The following is a 20034-nucleotide window of genomic DNA, read 5'->3' on the forward strand; positions in this document are numbered from 1 at the left end:
GATTCAACACAGGACTCCAAAAAGGGGGAAGGGAAATCATGTAATGGCATCCAGGAATCCTTTTAAGGTTGTGTGTTCAGACACACATCATAGTAAAGGTGGGGTTGAAAACATTTAAGAAATGTTCTGGAGATTTGTGCAGAAAGGGCGAAAGATGTTCTCCCAGGCTTATGGTTGAGGACAACAATGGTGTATTCTAGCTGGCCTCCATTTTTCCTTTCTTTTCTTTGCTTCTTTGCTGCTTTGCTTTGCATTGATTCCTTTCTTTTCTTTTGGCTTTTGTTTCACTAAGTTCTGAAATTAAGTCCTCCCTCATTGGATTCACGTACAAGGAAAGGGTGCCATGAGATTGAACAGGATATGTAAAGTATACAGTTGTTTTATTATATACTGCTTGTGACCTGCTGTCAGCCCGTTTGATGGGGGAGACTGGTCATCTTATGAACAAACAAATACATGTGAAAGGTTTTTTCCAGAAGTGCTCAGCAAAATTATTGCAGTGGGCCAGAACCAAATAAACCCCTGATCACATGGAAGAGTTCTGCTGGTCTACACAGATGTAATGGTAGCAGAGAAATATTGTTTCTTTGCTGTCATCATCACCACAGGGTAGATTTTAAAATGAGCTGTAGCCTGTGCCTTGTCAGATTCATCCTGAATAATACATTGCATCTGTTCTGAAGTGTCCGCATTCACACTGAAATATAGCATAGACTATTAATTTGCCCAGACTGCCATGCTGTGCAATGTTAAAGATATCAGCAGGTTGGTTCAGCAACTGATAGTCAGTTGCAGATAAAGTGTCCATGGATGGGGCTGCTTCCCAACCCCCAGCAGCCTGTTCCAACCCCTTCCTTGTCACAAATGCCCTCCCAGGGTCTCTAGAGCATCCCCCAACTGGGAGCCCTTCACCTGGACTTACCAAAAAGAACAGGGACCCCCCCAGGAAGCCAGAAACTGGGAGGAACTGCAAAGAAATGGCCCAAGGGTCTAAGCAGCAACAGCAGGCCTCCATAGTTCCAGATAACAAGGTGCAGGCCACACAGCCCTAGCCAAGCTGCAATCAGCAGTTCTCAGCAGCTTTAAAGTGCATGGTGGGGCCAACACAGCCTCAGCCAGGCTGCAATCAAGGAGAGTGCCAGGAAAGCTAAAGAGCCAGACCCAGACTGCCAGGGCTCGACAGACATGCTGGAACAGAGAGCTCCCAGGAAGGAGGGAACTTCCTGTGAGGGATGAGTGCGAGACAGGGCAAGATGGAAGAGGCTGGTGTGGGGCATGTACTCAGGATTTCAGGAGTGCTGTTAATTGCCTGATGGAAGTAAAGAGTCTATGAACAGAAAACGGAGTCACATCTTGTTTGTTTCAGAAGGGAAGTTGAGTCCCTAAAAGGCCAAGATGGTCTACCTTGCAGGTGTGGCTGGAAAAAGGCTGCTCCCATAGAGAAATATTTGTCTCATTTTAAGCTTAGGGGTCTGCCTGTGCACACCTGCCTGAGTTGATATCAAAACATGATACTTTCTGAATTTCCACAACACCTACGTTTGAGAAACTACGTTTTTTATACTGTTGTCAATGTTGGTCTTGTCAATCAGTCCACCACAACTAGATCCGACCCTATCAAGTCAATGTGTAGAGTAACTTGTAAAGCCCTTTCAGTGGCTCAGAATCTGGATTTTTAAAGGTTATAATCAGTAACTGGAATTTTTCTAAGTTGCATCTATTGGTCACCCATTGGAATTACCTAGCCTCTGAGATAACTGCTATATAGGCTGACCACAGTTTTCTCTGGGGGAACACACGTTTTATTCAGACCTCCTGGGCAGCATTTTTAGAAAATATTAACCAGCTCTTCAAACCAAAGTTCAAAAGCACCACAGAAATTGTATATTCAGACTATCCCACCATTAATTATTATCCTACATAAAATGAATGCTGTAATTGTAGGAGAGGAATATGTAAGAGAGCATATAAAACTAATTAACTAAATAAGTATTGATAAACAGAGCCAAAAAACAGCTTATGGCCATTAAAACCTTTATGGTTAGACTTGACATCAAAAGCTTTTTCTTGACTATTTTAAAATTGTTGTACCTCTGCAGGTGGCATTCGGATGCACAATCAGTTTTGAGAATTAGCAGTTGTTAACTTCAGTTGTTTGAATATAAATACCATTGAACATCATGCTTCAGTCATGTTAAAATGTCTGGTTGACAACATGGCTAGAAGAGCCAACTTGATAAGGAATAGATTGGCTTTATCAGGAACATTCTTGCCATGAAGAGGTCATTGTTCCTTGAAGGGCAACAGTTCCCAACCATTCCAAAAATGTCTTCATCGAAGTATATTAATAGTAGAGTTGGCCTTGCTCCTGCTATTTGTTCCTTTGTGGTTCTGTGACACTGTGTCCTTTGAAGCAGCACCACAAATCACAGATATGTTGGGCAAAGGATTGGAACAACAGCTACACAATGGAAAATGTACTGTTCGAGAGTGGCTGTACAGGTCTCTCCACAGTCTCTGTTTTAACTTTGTATAATGGTGGCCCTTTTGAACATCCACAGCTTATTGAACCCACAGCTAGTATGACTTAAAAACGCTCATCAGGCTTTGCTGGTCATAAACAGAAATGAATGTGGGGGGTCTTTCTCTTCTTTGGTGTGTAGCATGAGCTGAATAAAAGCCAAATAAAGCTGCCTTGAGCCCAGAGGAAAGGCAAAGTAGAAATATTTAAATAAAATCAATATATTTAAAGGTGCCAAAAAAAGGAATTGGTTGCCTAGTTGGCTATAGATAATTCCCATTTTTCCTATATGCAATGTGATAAGAGATGTTAAAAAGCAGCACTTGAGAACCAGCTGTGTTTTTTGCACATCTTGTTCTAAAATATATATGTGGCAGGGTCAGATGGTGCCAGGGTGTCGTCCTGCCCAGTTGTTTGAATATTTTTTAGTTTATTAGTCTGAGAATGTGAATTGGGTCTATGTAAGTTTGAGGCCTACCACCTGCTTGCCTGTCCCAGGTCAAAGAGGTAGTTCATATTTCCTTGAAAGGGGGTGATTTCCCAAGCTTTTATACAGGCTGCTGATTAACGTTCGGCAGAGGCCAATTTGCTGGTGGTCCCCATCCCCTCTATGATGTGGCTGGCTTCTGCTCAGGCCAGGGCTTTTACAGCCCTGGCCCCTGCCTGGTGGAACGCTCTCCCACTGAGACCAAGGGACCTTAATGAATTCCTCGCAGGGCCTTGTAAGGACTTCAGATGCTTGTTCCACCAGGCTTTTGGGGAGTGCTAGTGTCAGCTGATGTGCCTTCTCATGCCCCACTTTAACACAGTGAGCCCCACTGTCCCCCCCCCCCCCACTAGGGAGTTTTAAGCCAAGTTGGGCTACCATCTATTGCTGTTTATAAATGAAAAAATGTCATAACGTGGGGAACGCTGCTTTTTAATAAGAACCAGTACTAAACGTACCGATTTTATCCTTCTTTATTTGTGTTGTATATGTATGTTGTGATCCTGGCCCCTGAGGACTCAGAGGGCCTAATAATTACCACCACCATTACAATTAATTAATTAATTAATTAATAATGGCAGGATAGCAGAATATGTATGCAAAGGTAAAAGAAAGTTTAAGAATGGGACTCCGTTGTACAACAACCCACTAGGTTTCCGATCGGGAGAGATAGCTTAAACAGGTCTACTCAGAAGTAAGTCCATTGTTGGGTCTTAGGCCCAATACATTTAATTATTTCATTTATACCTCACTATCTGATGGGAACAAAAAATGACTTACACCATTCTCTCCTTCTCCATTTTCTCCTCACAACAACCCTGTGACATAGGATAGTCTGAGAGTGTGTGACTGGAGAAAGGTCACCCAGCAAACTTCCATGGCAGACTGGGAATTTGAATCTCTGTTTCCCAGATCCTAGTTCAAACGTCTAACCACTATACCTAAAGATATTAGCTATTTGCAGAAGATTAGCTATTAAAGTTTATTTTCATTTGAATATTTTTCTGCTTTAAAATGTAATATAACTATTATTGGTTTTTAAATTTTGGTTTTTTTCAAACATCTTTATAAAATATTACAGCAGCCTGATAGGGGCTCAAATTTCAGTCTCACTGAGATGCCTTTTTGCACTGTCATGTAATCAGTATGCATATTTCCTGGTGTGTGCAGCAGCCTCTGAAAATGGGGAGCTCAGACTGAAAACAGCATTAAATTACACATGCATCGATTCCAAAATCAATTTCAGAAATTCTCTAAATTAAACTAGTAGACAGGAGGAGCAGAATGTAGGGCAAACCTGTAGGAACAGAATGGGGAACATCTTCTCATTTGTCATATCTATTGTGGAGACCTAATTATAAAAAAAAACTCATCTAGGAAATATTCACAATAATTTTTAGTAGTGAGAAGTGACAGCAAACTTTCCCTGAGCTTGATTCAGAATTAGGGTTGGCAAACCAAATAACCCCCCTCCCCCGATTGGAGATTAGTCTTATTTTCTTGAACCCAACACTGAAATTCAGATCTTGTTTTATTCCCAGTAACATCCTAGAAGTATCGAATCCCCGCCCCAACCTCCGCAGATTTACCTGACAGCACTGGGGACATTTCCTCAGAGGTCAAACTGCCTTTCCCCCTGGTACTTTGAATAGCAAGCTGGTTTGTAGCTTATAACTTCTCCACCTGAAGTGCATCATTCTAGATGCAAAGTTCCTTGAGGTGTTTTTGTTTCCCGGTTGCTCGATATCTATACTTAGGACCCTGGGGAAAGGTTATTGATACTGCTATTATTGCAATTATATTGATACTGTAGTCCTTTCCAAAAATAATCCCACCCAAATGAAAGAGGCAAAGCAGCTCCCTGGACCACTTGCTGCTAAAGAAGGAGATAATGTCCTACAGCTGATATTCCATTCTCTTCCCCTTCCTTCCATACACATGCACATATTTCCTGCCACTGCTGCTGCCACAAGAGGAAAGAAAGGCTTGTTATTTCAATATTCCTGTATTAGTTCTATTATTATTTCAATAGATCTAATACGGTACAAATGCTTGAAATTGAATAAAGTTTTAACCCCCACCCCCCCCCGATCACTGGGGAAGGTGGAAATAGAGTGGGAGAAGTGGGTGGAGCCAAAAAGACTCCCTGTTTGTACTATCCATAGAAACGTCAACTTGTCCTCCAAATGTAAATTAGCACCATAAAAAAACCCACATCTGCACCCTCCCTGTAGTGTGTGTGTGTGGGGGGGATTCACACCATCCCTGGATAAGGGTGTGTGCTGAGTGCATGGCAACATTGGGTGTATGGCAGGATCAAGCACTCTTTGCTGTTATTATACAGAAATATCAATATGAGAGTTTAGAGGTTGGTGTGTTTTGGCTAAGCCCATGTGGTTCAGCTTCTTTTCTTTGACTTCCACTTGCTGGCTACTGAAAGATGCCAGCAGGACAAGTGGAAAACAGGAAGGAGCCAGCAACATGGAATTGGGGGCCAGGGGGAAGGCATGGACAGCAGTCCAAGGGAGTGGGAAGGGTAAAGCTAGGTAGGCTTCCCATGGGCAGAGGGAAGATGTCCAGGGCAAAGCTGTGCTCACTGGCAAATCTGTCCTGCTCTGGCGGTGAAGCAAATTAGAGTTGCGCTAAAGGGGTTTTGCTTGCTGCAGAAAGAATAGAAAGTGAAAGCAGGTCTCAAGGAAATTTGTCTCTTCAAGAAATCTTGCTGCAATAGACATTTGCCCCTGCAGACACATTGTGCATAATCAGCCTTAATATGTGGAAATGGGCAGGTGAACTTTTCCTTGCCTTGAAGCAAATAACATTCTGTTAAACCTTTATTAATGGGACGGGCAGTGGTGGGATCCAAAAATTTTAATAACAGGTTCCGATGGTGGTGGGATTCAAACAGTGGTGCCACCGCACACATGCACCTCCAGTCCCTATTGGGCAGGGAGGTTGCTTTAGTAACCCTGTCTTGGCACTCAGAAAAAAATAGTAACCACTTCTAGAGAAGTGGTGAGAACTGGTTGGATCCCACCTCTGGGGACAGGTCATTTTTCCTCCTTGCGGCTTTCAATCCTAAATGTCAAAACTGGATTTGATACTTGGATACATATTGTGTAGCCTGGTGGCTGAATTAGGGTTGCCAGGTTCTAGGTTGGGCCTGGAGATCTCTGAAAATTACAACCAGTTTCAGACTACAGCAATCATGGGACAATGGCTGCTTTGGAGGGTGGACCATAGCCAATTCCACACAGCACAAATAAAATGTTTTCAAGATGGAAGAAAATAGTTTGGGCGTGGAATTCTGCACAGTTTTCCCCCCAAAACATTTTATTTCCAGCCTCAAAATGAAATGAATCCCCTTTGAAATGAATCCCCTTTTATAACAATTCTTTTAGCTGAAGTGTTTTTAAAAAGCTTCATTTATATGCTGTCCTTTTAAGATGCCATTTTGTGAGATCAGTCTTTGCCTCCTTGCCCTGTTTATGGAGCATTTCAGACCATTTTTGAGATTTTGGGGGGCTTAATCTTCACAGCGTCAGCTACTGAAGACTTAGGGAACTGCAGCATGAGACTGTGAAGCATAAAGCACTGATTTGTCTGCACACGGAAAAAAACAGGGAAAAATAGAAAATGGCAGGCAGAAATCATTTGAAGGGGGTGAGTGTGAACAAAAGGGGGGATTGAAAATGTTTTACAAATGTTTTACAAACGTTTGTAGGAGATTTGTGTGGAAAGGCCTCCTGTGACATTGCACCTATCTGAGGACCCTCCTGTCCCCATACCCTGTCCCCCTGGGTCCACCCCCAAATATCCAGGAATTTCCTGACATGGAGTTGGCAATCCCAGGCAAAATACCTTAGCTATGTTGCAGCAGGGGGCTGCCATTTTAAATCCAGACCTGGTAGGCTAAAGACATAGTTAGAAGGGTAGTAAACAGTATGTTTTGTGTTGCTGACAAGGACAGCTAGCATTCCTACTAGGCATGACTCAGAGAGGCTTCGCATGGACTCTCAGTTGCAGAGACTGTGGTTCAATTTACCTTTCTGCACCTAAAGAGGAATCTGAAGTTTGTGGGTAATCTTGGATAATCTAGATCATGACCTCATACCCTTGAGAGTTTTGTTTCAAACCCCAGAATCCCTGACAATCTGCATGCACAGGATGATTAGCAATTATCTTTTCTATTTTCTTCACTGGAGTGATGGCAGTTATCCACAATCCTTTGCCTGCTTCTGTCTGCACGGTCTCTTCCCGATTGTTTGAGTATGTCCTCGACACTCACCAGATTGTTCCACAGGTTAAAGCCAAGGTAAATCCAGCTACATGACAAGAGGATCCATTAAAACTAGTCACAGTGTATTTGTTCTTGGAATTCTTTAAAAAGCAAGTCCTGTAATCTTAAAGTGGAACATTGACTTAGTCTGTAGCTCTCACTGATGAGGTATGTATAGAATATAATAAAATGTGAGACGCTATGGTGGGGAGAGCATCTGCAGTAATGATATGATAGATGCCTGTAGTGAATCTCGAGTTGGTGAACAAGATTCACAACCAATCAAAGCTCCCTTTCCTGTGGAACCACATTGCTTTTTTGATTTTTGCAGAATTTTATTTAATAAAATGGAAATTTAACTTTGATTTGAAATGTTAATTTTGACAACTACTATTATGCAAATGCTAATGTGCAATAACCCAGAATTTTACATCTTATATTTATTGTACTTAAAATTCTATTAACAGATTTTCTCTCTCTTCTGTACTCTGGGAATCATGAACTAGGCCAGCCTTCCCTTGACAGCTTAGAAGAGACACCATTACCTACAGCGCAGGAAATGACAAATATGCCTTTCCCCATTTCTTTTTATTAGTCTTTGTTATTGTGCGTTTTCATTTTCCCGTTTTTGCTACTTGTGGTCTCAGTCTGTTTGATTCTTTTATCATCTTTTAAGACATTTTACAACAGTTACATGTGATTGATAGAAAACATATTGTTTGTTTATAAAATCTCAGCTTAACCAGTCTCACAGAATTGTAAGACTGAAAAAGGAAAAGGAGAAAGTTGTAAGCCAGTTTGGTCCCTACTGGGAAGAAAAGCAAAATATAAATGAAGAAAACAAATAAATAAATAATTGTATTGTGAAAGGCTTTCACGGCCGGAATCACTGGGGTGCTGTGTGGTTTCCGGGCTGTATGGCCGTGTTCGAGCAGCATTCTCTCCTGACGTTTCGCCTGCATCTGTGGCTGGCATCTTCAGCGGATCTGATAGTAGGAAAGCAAGTGGAATATATATACCTGTTGGAGTATAAAGGTATTCCCCCACCCTGGATACTCCAACAGGTATACAGGTATTCTTTCCCCCACCCTGGATACTCCAACTGGTATATATACTCCACTTGCTTTCCTACTATCAGATCCTCTGAAGATGCCAGCCACAGATATGGGCAAAACGTCAGGAGAGAATGCTGCTAGAATATAGCCATACAGCCGGGAAACCACACAGCCCCCCAAATAAATAATTGCTTCAATTCAGGCATAAGCTTATAAGCTCAGAGAGAAAGCTTCTGAGAAGGGTGAATAGGAGTGAAGTCTACATTTTTCTTCAGAAGATTCACTATAGGTCTTCATAAGAGTGTTGTGGAGGACCACAACACTTTCTGCAGAATTTGGTGGGAAAGGAAAGTGCCATCAAGTCACAGCTAGCTTATGGTGACCCCGTAGGGTTGTCAAGGCAACAGACTTTTGGAGATGCTTTGCCATTGCCTACCTCTGCATGGGCTGAGAGAGTTCTGAGAGAACTGTGACTGGCCCAAGATCACCCAGCAGGCTTCATATGGAGGAATGAGGAATCAAACCTGGTTCTCCAGATTAGAGTCAGGTGCTAAAACTATATTCCCAAGTATTTATATTCATAAGGATGCAGGAGTAAAAGTTTTGACCAAACACTAATTCGGCACTATGTACCATTCAAGGCTTCTTCCCACATTCCTGTTCCCAATTTGTAATGTTTACCAGAAATCAGACTGTCCTTTGCAACTGATTAAAAGAAATGTCTGAGATGCGCCATCTCAGGTCTTTACTATAGCCATTTGCACATTATGAGATGCATCTTGGTTTATGTGCTTTTTATTTCCTACTATTAAGGAAAGAAAAGCAGTAAAACCATATAAACAAATCCTTTTTTAAACTGAACGCTGTTTTTTGAAAGCTTTACAGTCTAGTGCCTGACTTGTTCCAGTGTTTGGATTTTCAATTCTCCTCAAGAAGCATTTTAACAATCTGGTATCTAGAAGAATAGTTTTGTTTGCTATAATGTCTATATTGCTTGGCATTTGCTTCATATTGTTGTCAACTGCATGCAAAGGCTGATAGCCATTTAGAAAAGCAATGTAATTTAATAATTCATGCTTTTACAGTAAGACTATCATTATTCTTCATTTCACAGAATTCACTTTCTGAAGTCACAGAAAATAATAATGAAGAATATAATTTAAAACAATGTTTTATTAGAAGGTACCGCAAAACTTATCAGGCTAGAATTCAAACCTTCCTGGTTGCACAGAGCAAATAGCAACTGGAAGCAATAATAGACAGTATCTATCTATCTATCTATCCATCTATCCCTCCCTCCCTCCCTCCCTTTTCCCCCTTAGGCACCCAAAGCAGTATATGTCATCTTCCTCCATTCCATTTTATCCTCACAACAACAATCTTGTGAGATAGACTGGACTGAAACTGTGTGATTGACTCAAAGTCACTCAGCAAGCAGATCATAGCTTGACACCCACTTTGGCTTGTCTGGACTCAAGTTGTGCAAAATATCTGTCTCTCTTGCCACAAGTAATGCTTCAAGCTGACAGCCATCAATATTTCCATGGAACAAGATTTTTTCCAAGCTTCTGTGCGTGGGTGTTTGATTTTACATAAGGCTTGTAGTTACATCAGATGTATTTGAACTGTAGCTGACTGGTGCTTAGATTGTGGATGAAAGCCAGATCTGGGTAATCTGTGGGGTAAACAAAGGACAGATATTGGAGTCAATTGCTTAAACAGGTGGCTGAAATCACACCAGAGATAAGAGAACTCTTACCATTGCCTGGTGGTGTTGCAATTGCTTGCTTAGGACTAAATCTATTTAGGACTAAAAATTCTGGGTGGTGTGAATCTTAAGAGGAGAAAAGTGACTGGGAAAAACTTATAGGTTGATTTATAGGGATCCATTTCCACTACTTTGTTCAGTGCCAGACTCTACTATCCCAACAGGAATCATAGAAACATAGAGCTGGAAGAGACATGAAGGGTCATCTAGTCAAATCTCATGCACAATGCAGGAAATTTGCAACACTTTCCCAGTGACCCCTGTGTATGCCCGGAAGAAGAAAAAAAAAGTCTATGGCTACTCTGACCTGGAGGAAAATTCCTTCCTGATCCCAAAGTGGCAATCAGCGTTACGCTGGGCATGTAAGACAGGGCCAAGAGAGCCAGGCATGGATTCCCTTTCTGCCCTCCCTCTGATAATCTGCATAAATCCTTACCACCCTAGCGGCCTAAAAGGAAAGGGCATCTGTTGATGGAGCTGCTGGTGTGGAGTGGTGGTAGGGAGAAGGCCTGAAAGGATTTTGGCTTATATTTATGGAGTCAGTCCTTCTTATATTAGATCTTCATCTTTTCCTGCTGCCTTCATTTTTTCCTGGCTGTTCCTTACACAGCAGAGAGGGTAAACATGCCAGTGCAAGGATGCACTGCTCCCCCAAGCTTTTTTGCCCCCGCCCAGATGGGGCCATAAGTTACATAGCTATATAGAAACAATATTGTGTGGGCATGGTGGATGGCACTGGGCTTGGACTAATCTTGATCTTCATTAGGCTCATTGGGTGATCTTGTGGGAAAGTCACTATGGCCCACTTTAAACTATTACAAGATTTTTGTGAAGAACAAAAACCTCCACATTCAGAGGCAGTAAACTTCTGAATTCCACCACCAGGAGGCATCACAGGAAGGTCTTGACTGCTGTGACCTGTCCTTGGTAGCCCACAGTAACTGACTGGCCCCATGTAAGCCAGGATGCTGGACTAAATGGACCACTGATTTATCCAGCAGGGCTATTTTTTACCTTTTTATGACAATCACCCTTTTTGCAGAAAGAGTGTGATCAACAGCAGCCATCAAATGATGGTGAATATGCAGCGGCTCAAGAACTCTCTGGAATAATTCAGTGAAGGAAAATAGAGCTTTGCAGTTTTATTTCTAAGTGCTTTAGAATCAGGGAACTCCTAAAGTAATTGCAACAGTATTTTAAGTGAATTATGTGTCAGTAATAAATTGTGGAAATGACTCCATGCATATCTGCCAGCAGTTTTTGAGTCGGCTGCAAAATCAGCAAATTGCTACTAGAAAAGGATCACACTGGTCAGTGTCCACAGCCCATGGCTGAAGAAAGAATATTTGAGTCATAATAGCTGGCAGCATACTTCATTTAAGAGCTTTTTCTTCCCCTAACGTAGTGTCCCGAGTATCACCAAATAATAATGATGATGATTCTCTTATTCAGAAAAGCTGAGGAGTAAAATAAGGTCTGAACAAGATACAAAATCACATCTCTTGAGTCATCATTTGTACTATTGTTTAACCACCCACATTGAGACTTTTCACATTGCAGTTTTGATTGATCGTCGCTGGAAAGTCGCCACCCAAGACAATTTTAGATCTGCACTTCCCTGGCGGCCTGGGGCAGGGAAGAGACCCAGAAAGTGGCAGGGCTACTGGTAGGAGCTAATAGAGACAGGTGCAACATGGAGCAGTAACCTTAAAGAGCCAGAAGGAGGGAGGAAGAGGCCAGCCTCAGGAGTGGGGCTTGGGCTGGAAGTGTGGGAAAGAACTGGGGAGGGCAAAAACCATTTCATGCAGTTTTCCACATTGCGGCGACTGCTGTACCCCCAACCCCCATGATGTGGGAGGGATGACTGAATTTTGTTGTCATCACAATCTACAAATGGTTGAGATGGCAGTGGAGGAATACTGACCCCGAAAAAAAACGCAGAACATTTCCCTAAAATAGTGATCTCATGTAAAAACTGTGCACTGTACACCTTGAATGTTTTCAGAGATCTCCCTGCACATCTGTAGAAACATGTGGGATGCACAATGAAAAATGTAAGGACTAATGTAGAAAATATGAATCTACATGTTTAAAGATGAGTGGTATCTTCCCTGAGAAATATACATGAATATACATACATATTCATATAATTTATTTTGACACTGGTACTCACTCCACTGCTCACAGAGAACCACATTTGCAATTACTACAATCCAAAGAATCATATTTATTTCTACCTCTAGCATAAGGCCTGAAACTCAGGAAGGCTTACTGTTTACCCAATTCTTCAGCAGCATATTCAATATGAAAATCACCAGCCAATCACAAGCCCTCCTGATTAACCATCTTGCTCACTTCCCTGGAACTTGGGACAGGTACCATAATGAGAAACAATCTTCAGAAGAGCTTTAAGTGGTATGTGAAAGAGGCACATGTGGTTTCCAAATCACAAAGGCCGCTTCTTCACGGACGTATAAATATGACGCTGCGGGAACGTGTAAAAAAAGAACCGGCCATAGCGTAGCCGCTCGCACAAGCAGCGGGCGGAGGTACATTCGCTACCGGCCAGCGGAAACGCCGAACCGCCAAGACGCCGTGAAGTCAGAAAACGCCTCAAACCACTCTTTTTCCCCATGTGACGCGATCAACGCCGCGATTCGTGCGCACATGTTTAAGGGAGCCGTCTTCAAAATGCATGCGATCGCCAGACGGCTAAGCCAGTCACCTTTTCCCCCCACACACACACATCGCTTGTCCCTGGCGCTTTCCCTGCATGGCTAAGCACCTTTCCCAGACCCATGCACTGGGACCGACAGTAGCTGGGAGGTGAGGCACCGACAGATGCGGGGACGGGTTATGCATCAGGGCAGCCACGTTGTCCATCGCACTGCTGCGCAAGCATGACGTCTGGTTTGCACGGGTTTCAAGGCAAGCATTAACGCCGCAGAGAGACGCCGCTTCTGCAGAGCTTCAGTGCGCACCGTTACATTTCTGCGGGGCTATGGATTTCGCCCGAAGCTCCGCCTGTCTGTGTGAACGCTTTTTTTCAGATAAGCGTTTAATTTGCTATATCGCCATCGCTACGCTTGCTTTTGGCTGGTGAAGGGAACGGCCTAAGTATCACTGCTTTAGTCACATCCATGTTAGACTACTGCAATATGTTCCATAGGCTTGCATATATTATAGGGATTTAGAGTTGCCAAGCATAGACTTGGAGGGTAGAAATGGGTCAGCCATTAGGGTAGAAATGGGTCAGCCATTAGCAAGACATCTCTTCTGGGGGGAACACACAGGTGACATCACACCTCTCAGAAATGGCAGAAATTCTGTGGCAAAACTATAGAGTTTCTGATAATTCCTAAAGAGGAGTAATGTCATTTCTGGGTTTCCCTAGAAGGGACATCACACCATTGACCAAATTAATATTATTTTTCTCCTGTAGTATAATTATTTTTCTCCTGTAGTATAATTATATCTCAGCAGTCCAAAAGATCTGTGCTGGATAATTCAATTGAAAAATAATTCAAAGCTTTGGATTACTGGTAGTTGGGGATAGGGTATTTAAAAAACTGCCAAGTCAGTTTGCCTATTGATTAGAGTAATAATTGGAGGCTCCCCCTTGTACGTCCCTAGCTCCTGGTAGGAAGCAACAAAATAGAAGACCTTTGTGATGACAACAATTTGGAGGGATTCTGCCCCTACAGGTTCCCATTTGCAATGAGCCGGTTGAATTTTCAGTGTGAGCTGAAGATATTTCTGTTCATCTAGCCTTTCTGATCTTACTTTCTAAATATTCTGGTTATCCCATTTGATCTCTCCCGTTGATCTTTTAATGTTTTTTTCTGTGCTCATTTGGCTTTTAATTGTTTGGACTGTAACTAGAATTTGCCATGGTCTTTAGCAATTGCTGGCAGATTTATTTATTTATTTGTAGCTATTTTAGCCCGCCTCATACTAAGTCTTTAGGCAACTTACAACAAAGTCACTCAAAGTTGATGACAGAGAGACCAATGACTGAGATCATCAGGGAGATTTGGAGTGGGTTGTCACCCATATGCTGATGACGCTCAGTTTATATATCATTATCCAAACCTTTGCTGGCAGCTAAAAAAGTCCAGGGCCAGTGTCTTGAGCCTGTGGCTAAGTGGGTAAGGGTAAGCAAGCTTCATCTGAACAAGACAGAGGCAATGCTGACTGGAAAGGCAGAATGCTTGGCTGGTGTTGAGTTACCATGGGGTCAGGTTTTTCGTAGTAGCTCAACCTAAGATCATGGAGGTACTCCTGGACCTAGACTTCTTAATAGTGAAGTAGGTTAGTACTATTGGTATTAGTACCCTCCTTTAATTGCATCTAGTTCATAAACTGGCTCTTTATCTAGTCTGCTGATCTGGCTACGTGGATCCACATTACTGCAAAGGCCAGATTGGACTACTGTAATACATTCTATGTGGGGCTGCTTCGGAAAACATCTCAGAAGCTTTTCCTGGATGTAGCAGCAAGGCTCTTTTCTGGGTTTGCTATTTGGAAGACCTCATTTAACTGCTGCATCAGTTGTAGTAGCTATTTGCTTCTAGGTTTAATTCAAAGTGCTGGTTAAAGCCTGTGTCCTTTGAGGCCTTTCACATAATCTGCTAGGATATTTCCTTGCACTAGTTATGTTCTGCTGGCAGTCTCCTCCTTAAGGTGTCCTCCCTCAAGACCATCTAGACAACTGCAGCAAGAATACAGGATTTTTCCCGTGATGGGTCTAGTCCCTGTCAGAGTGGGCAAAGAATGGGCCCCCACCTGCTACATTTAGGAAGGCATATAATCCACAGAGCATTTGGTAGAAGGTGAATTGTTTTTCAGAACTGGCTGTGACGTTGTTGATCCTGTGTTTTTAAATCTTGGGTGCTTTGAAATTTGCAATGTTTATTTTAACCTGTATAAATGTTATTTGTTTATTTTTATTGTTTATTTTAACCTGTATAAATGTTATGAAGACATTTCGGTTTGGTTTGGCATTTCCCTACTGTTATTGGCCTTCTTCCCTGGTTGTGTTCCTCTGTGTGTTTATATGTTTATTGACTTGTTTAAATATTTTATATGTACTTACATTTTAAATACTGTTATAATCTTGAGAAAGATCTAAAACAACCCTTAAGACAAAGATTACTGTCAGTGTTACATAATGGAACAGGAGTCTGTTGGCATTCTAAAGACTGACAGCATTTATTTGAAAATGAGCTTTTAAAATTCAGGGCTTGCTTCATTGGATGCATTGGAGAATAAATTCATTAGACGGAAAGGGTAATGTTAGCCCATAAAGAGTAAAGGTATAGACTGCAAATATTAGAAATGTTATGATAAATAATGGATAATACCTGGTATTGAGTATCATTGCTGCAACCAATCCTGCAAAGTTGTTCTGGAAGGAATTCCGCTTATTGATCATGTTTTAAATGGGTATTTGAATGACAGTGCTCAACCTCTCAGGCATAAAAGAAGCAACTCCAATAGAAGCCTGAAGAAATTACCCTATAAACAACTTCAAGCTTCAGATCAATTTTCTCTACTTGCCAATTTGTACAGACAGAAAAACAAAACAAGTTTCTGTCCCTGTTTTTTTTTACAAGTCTGTGTTATGCATGAAAAAGGAATCCAACACTGCCACTGCCATATCGGTTTTTAACAAAGCTCCCCACATCCATCTCCCCAGAAGTGTCTCTTGATGTTCATCCCTGAGACAACCAGCAATTACCCTCCCGTGTTGATGGGGGAAGGGGGAGAATCCGCACATGATCGACCATGCTTGGTGGATCAGTCTGTGGACTGTTGCCATGGCTACCGAAAGCCAGTGAAACCCAAAGAGCGGTCTGCAGCAGCAATGTTGAAAGGACCAGCCATTTTGCTTTGCGGGGAGCGAGGGGGGGGGGGGACGACAGCGTGGTATATTGTGCTAGGCTTTCACTTGGAGTAAACAAAAATAAGGGGGGGGGGGGCTATTGAGAGGGAAGCAAAAAAAACCAGCACCGTCGAGGCGGATTGCTAGAGAGGGCAATGCTTCCCAGCTGCCATTTTGACAAACCGGTGGCTCGCTGCTGCTGCTGCTGCTGCTGCTCACGGCCGAGCTGAGGCAAAGTGGCGTGCAGCGGGATAAAATGCTGCATCCCTGCCGGCGGGCGCCGGAGCTGGCCCCGTGTGCGCGCGCGCACGTGCGCTCCGAGCCCGGCTGCGCGGCAAGTTCCTCTCGGCTGCTCGCCCGGACCGAAAGCTGGTGACCCCCAGGAAGGGTGCCGCCCTCGCCCTAGCATTGATCTTGGTCGCTGTCGCCTGTAGGGGAGCCCCGCGCCGGCGAGTGAGCAGGTGTGCGTCTCCAGGCTAGCTCGGTCTTGCAGGCTGCTTGGAGAGAGGGAGGCAAAAAGTCACCCACTCAGGTTGGGGTGCCCTTTCCTATGAACAGATTGCTGGCTGGGGAGCATCTGGCTGTGGATTTAGGCGGAGGGAGAAGCGGCTGCTGCCGTGCGCTTGAGCTGTCCTGGAAGAGAGGTACGCTTTGTGCCCACCATACCCCCCTAGGTGGTTTATAGCTCTTACGTGAACTTTTTGAAGCGTCTCGTTTAGGATGCCATGGATGGGAGATTGGTTTTAATTGTTGGAAGAGGGAAGATTTTTTTAAAAAAAAATAGTGTCCCTTTGTCAGTTTACATTGTGATCTGGCCCTCGCAGTCGGATGCCTGCTCGCGCAAGAAGTAAGTCTCCTTTTACTCAGCGAGGTTTACTTTTAGATCAGTGCCTTTAGGATCGCGGCCGCCTTTACTGTGGAAAGGAGCTTCCTCGGGAATTCAGGTGTCTCCCCTCCCTCCCTTTCTTTTTGTTGCTGTATTTTGCCGTATTCTTTAAAACACTCAGAAACGAAGTCGGCTGCTGTCTTCCTGGAATGCAGAACAAGCACTCGGACAAACTCTCTCGAATGCTGCTCCGTTGCAGCGTTGACACTTTCGCTAACGTTGCGAGCACGGTTTTTTTTTTTTTTTAAAGCAACGAAACCGTCTTTCCCTGCGCTTTGCTCGGCCGGGATTGTATTGCATTGTTGTTGTATGTAGGTCAAAAGGGAAAGCGGCGTTTGCATTGGCTTTATGGGCTGCACGCCCCATTGCCGTGTTTGATTAGTTGCTGATGCGGGTGCTGGTTAGAGGCCAGTAGGTGTGAGAAGTGGCTCACACCTCCCGCATACCAGGCTCTTGCACACAGAGCACAACACACCCATTGTGTGCTTCTGTTTGGAGCTGATTTGAAAGAAAGGAAGCCAGCGCTCCACATGGACCACAAACCGGGAGGGTGGGGGGACGCGCAGCTCCTTTGAAACATAAACTGGGTGGCAGACCGCTAGTTAAGAGCCGCAGGGACAAAGGGAATTAAAGCTACATATGTGGAATGCCTGCAGAAAATGCTTAGACGAGATGGTTCTGCTGGAAACGGTAGGTGCAAATCCCTAGAGGTTTTCCATTCCTATGTACCTTTCCAGACTGAAAGTGATCAAGCTACAGTCTGTTGACAGGACAGAGACCAGGTCATATTTAAATGATTGGTGAAAGATGGGCTTGCATTCACGGTAGATGACTAACAGTGTTTTTGGTAGGTAACTGGTAGGCTCCTTGGAATAATATGAACAGAATACCTGGACTGGACTGTTTTATTCAAAAATTGCACACTTTCCCTTTACGCTACAGGTTAATTTTTGTTTAACAGGGCGGCAATAGAAATGTTTCTCAATCAAACATTATAAGCCTGGGACTTAAGTAGCTTGGTAAATTAGTAACAAAGGCGGTATGTGGGGGTGAAGCAGTAAGGTGTCAAAGTCTAACAGTTCAATTCTGAATAGAGTTACTCCAGTTTAAACCCATTCATTTCAGTGGGCTTAGACTGGAGGTATTGTATATTATATGAAAATTGTTTTAAAACATGCTTTTGCCACAGTATGAACTTGTACGTTCGTTAAAGGAGATGGATGCAGAATATATTCATTGTACACTGACCTGTGTATTTGGATTCTCTCATCTGCCAAATCCTTTCCAAAGCACCTTCTGTTTTTGTTTTCAGTTTCCTCCCCAAATATTTGTGTTACTTGAACTGGCTTGTTTTATGGTTCTTGCTTTCTATTATATTCCAAGGAATTGGGGGGGGGGGGGAGAGAGAGAGATTGGACAGGATAGGTTTCCCCCTTGTGTTTTAAGGGATGGCCTACATTTATTGGAGTACATGCATTTTGACATGCAATACATGCATGGTATGCATGCCTTCTTTAAACATGTGCTAAAGCCGAGTTGGAATGCATTTTACACTGCTAAACCTCCTCCAGGGATGGTCTTTTTGGGCATGAATTTATGCACAAACTATGTGTAGGTGATCATTCTGTGCGTAGTAATTTTGTGCTGCGTGTTCCTGTTGTTTGTATCCAGGCAAGATACTTGTGTGGATAATCCCATCATAGGTTTAGAAACTGTGTGTAGCCATACTGTGTTACAAACCTGCATTGTGGGTCTTGTGTTAAATGCTATATATCAGATGCATTTCTTATGGTGATTCTGTAACAGTCCTCTGAGAAATTGTTTTCCTATATTGATGCCAATAACAGTGTTTTGATAGTTTGCATTTGTCAATCAAATAATGGAGCTACAATGAATAGAATAAGTCTTCAGTTTAAGAATTCTTTCTAATGACAAATCTGTCTCCGCATGAAGTGACATACTGGAGTCTGAAACAGCCAGTCTGTAAATTCAGAAAATCTGGACATACAGTCCTGAAAAAGTTTTCAGCAGCTAGTCTTGAAAAAGTTTGCAATTTCCAGAGCCCTTCAAGGATTGGGCGGTATACCAAATTGAATAAATAATAATAATAAAAGGTGGTTGTCATTCTTCCTTGAGACCTGTCAGTCCCAGAAAAACATGCCCCCTTCTCATGAGAGAGAGCTCAGAGAGTCTTTTGCTTCATGCCAAGTGGGAGAGATGGATTTCCCTGCTTCAGGTATGCCATCAGCTACATAAATAAGTCGGAACCAGGGGAGTTGTTTTATCATGCTGGGATTTGTAGGAAGTCTTGCTGCATTTGAATGCTTATAGGGATAAAAAGCAATATTCTTCGACTTCTAAAAAGCCCTCTCTGGATGCTTGGTCCTACTCCTGCAAGAAAATGTAGCCAAATCTTCTTTGTATATCCTTATAATGGTGATCAGAGAGTTGCCCAGAGAGCCATGGCTACTTATCCAGACCAGACAGAATTTTTGGGATCCCCAACCCCTTCAGAATGCAGGTGGGGTATGACTGGGTTAAATGTTCCTATATGTATCAAAGTCCTTGTCTGTGAAAAGCTAGTTTTTCAGGGAGAAGGCTACTATAATGCTGTCAATTCCTGCTTAGTCAACAGCATTCCATTTGACTTTTAAAAGACAACATTTAATAGTTTTAGGCCTGTGGCCAAAAGAAATGGAAGTAATGTATCATGCATGTCTTCAAGATAATCAGTACATTGATAGTCACTTAACTCATTTCAGTGTGCTGATGCATTCATTTGGGTGCATTAATTTATCTCTGGTATGCTCAGTCTTCCTTGCTTTTCACAGCCATTTCCACTGTCATCCATCATTTTATTCTTTCTGTTTTGCCAGTTGAACTGTCTATATATGAAATAGGTGCATGAAACAGCTGATCTTTAAAGCATTCCAGTGGTGTTTTCTCTCTGAAGACTGAAGTTTATGCTGCTATTTTGCTAATACTTGGTTGGAATTTCAGCAGCCCTAAAGCTCTAAACCAAATGCTACATTATTCTTGCCTTTTGCATGAGTCCCCCATGAAGACTTTTGATTATGCCTTCAAGAAAGTTTTGTGCTAGGGAATTTCAGTTTTCTAGGCTTCTATTGGGGCCCTCATCCAGATTGTAGGGACT

The 20034-nt window shown here is 42.7% G+C and overlaps 1 protein-coding gene across 29 annotated transcripts in view; it reads left to right on the forward strand.

The window, feature by feature from the left end:
* SORBS2 (sorbin and SH3 domain containing 2) overlaps positions 1-20034 on the forward strand; it is a 289570-nt gene that overhangs the window by 88356 nt on the left and 181180 nt on the right. Inside the window, exon 1 of one of the 29 annotated variants that reach the window (XM_048509747.1) lies at positions 16159-16638. The exons of the other annotated variants lie outside the window; for them this stretch is intronic. The gene's annotated coding sequence lies outside the window, so the exon portion shown is untranslated. Of the gene's footprint in view, positions 1-16158; positions 16639-20034 lie in introns of those variants that run through there. 29 annotated transcript variants of the gene reach the window in all.

Source organism: Sphaerodactylus townsendi, linkage group LG10 (assembly GCF_021028975.2).
Source record: "Sphaerodactylus townsendi isolate TG3544 linkage group LG10, MPM_Stown_v2.3, whole genome shotgun sequence".
NCBI lineage: Eukaryota > Metazoa > Chordata > Lepidosauria > Squamata > Sphaerodactylidae > Sphaerodactylus > Sphaerodactylus townsendi.